The sequence below is a fragment of the Schistocerca cancellata genome, chromosome 3 (assembly GCF_023864275.1).
Source record: "Schistocerca cancellata isolate TAMUIC-IGC-003103 chromosome 3, iqSchCanc2.1, whole genome shotgun sequence".
Classification (NCBI taxonomy): domain Eukaryota; kingdom Metazoa; phylum Arthropoda; class Insecta; order Orthoptera; family Acrididae; genus Schistocerca; species Schistocerca cancellata.
In genome coordinates, this window is record NC_064628.1 from 597,127,071 (window position 1) to 597,129,078 (window position 2,008).

At 43.4% G+C, this 2,008-nt stretch overlaps 1 pseudogene; it reads right to left on the minus strand.

Annotated features, from left to right (window-relative positions):
- Positions 1-830: 830 nt before the first annotated feature.
- On the minus strand, positions 831-948 carry LOC126177348 (5S ribosomal RNA; annotated as a pseudogene).
- Between the last annotated feature and the right edge of the window lie 1,060 nt (positions 949-2,008).

The window sequence follows — 2,008 nt, forward strand, 5'->3', positions numbered from 1 at the left end:
GCTTTTGGATACAGTGCAAAAGAGAAATGTCACTTATTTTATCGTAGATACTGTTGAAAGGTAAGGGGAGTAGACAAAACTGTTTCCTGACATAAACAATAATATAGAAAGCATGTGAAGCTGAAATATAAAAGCATATGTATAAGGATGTCGTATGTAACGTCAAATGTCTTGTAACTAGCACAGCTGAGCGCAGGGTCCAGGATCCATGTGATAATGTGGGAAACAGAACTGGCGACTAAGTCACATACTAAGTGTTTAGCATAACAAATATTGAGTCCTGTAACAGCCTGGAAATATAGTGCAAGTGCTAATGTGAAAGATCTGTTATTACATCTAAGTCACCAGTGTCATTATGGTGGTGCTCCTGTTTCATCGCACTATCCGTAGGGTTATTTACTTGTCTTCTTGCAAACAAGCCCGTTTTGTCATTCAAAGTACACGACTAACTTACTAACTAACTAGCTGACATGGCTGGACAATCCTGCGCTGGCGAGCAAACAAAGTGTTGTTTGAGCCCATGTGTGGCATTGAGTAGGCCCTTGTGAAACACATCGGTTCCATATACTGATGACAGTCGTGGGACCATGACTAACGTGAACAGCAAAATTTTAAAAACTAAACTCCTCCCGAACAGGCCATGAAGGCCCAACGGTACCGACCGGCCGCCGTGTCATCCTCAGACCATTGGCGTCACTGGATGCGGATATGAGGGACATGTCGTCAGCACACCGCTCTCCCGGCCGTGTGTCAGTTTCCGAGACCGGGGCCGCTACTTCTCAATCAAGTAGCTCCTCAGTTTGCCTCGTAAGGGCTGAGTACACCCTGCTGGCCAACAGCGCTCGGCAGACCGGATGGTCACCCATCCAAGTGCTAGCCCAGCCCGATAGCGCTTAACTTCGGTGATCTGATGGGAACCGGTGTTACCACTGCGGCAAGACCGTTGGTGAACAGCAAAAATGCAGAACGTTAAACGCCAATCTTGATGATCTTGCCACTGTGGAATTCCGACACGTTCTGGTAGAAGTTTCTGTTCCTTAAACGTAGCACAACACAGTTTTCTCACAAACAACCAATAGTCAAAAGCAATTTCTGAATGAGGAACCCACTGCCTAATCTCTCCTTATAGATATAATGTACAAGGCCTTACTCCTACATACTCCGTGCTGTTGCGCTGAAATGCAAAACATTTTCACGTCCAAGGACGTGTGTACGTCATGCCAATTTGACATTTTTTGCATGCCGTCTTCAAGATGTTGCGATTTTAATGTGCGACCGCTATACTTAACTGACACCACTCTTCACCCTTTCCACTAGCTCCATGGTGGTTCAGTCAAGTGTTGCCACTTATTTATCCATACTATCACTGAAACTTTACTGTCGATTTGTTTTGTATCCGTAACGAACTAGGCAGTAGTATATGACGTTGACATTAGGGATGGGGAACAAAATTTGAGTGGAAATCCGTAAAATTTCAACAAATTGGGTATTTTGTCCTTTGTATTGTTAGCGATTTGCCTCTTGATCAGAGTGATATAAGGCGAACTACTCTTGCGACCAATCAATCACCAGCTACCTGCAGTTCTTTTCCAAAAGGTCTTATAAGAATAACATAATACATAACCACCTACCGTAGGGACATGTCGCTATGCATAGGGTCTTTTGGCTCTTTTTTCCAAAATATAGGGACATAGCGACGGATTTCCGAACCCTCTGTAAAATGCAGGGACTTTTCGTCCAAGAAAGAAAATTTACAAAATCAGAAATTAAAAAAGAAAAAGTTGCAAACTGTAAATTTTAAACATTGTATATGTCTGCCACCATTGCGAACGGGAAGTTGGCCTGTAAGGGCCTACCTCAGAGATGACACGAAATGCAATAGGAAAGTATTTTAGTCACTGTCTGGAGAGGGTACGAGACAAGGAAAATACTGAAGAATTTATTACTTAGCGCTCCTCCTCCCGATCAACTGCTTTCTCCTAAGGTACAAATTTCGCACGGAAATAAC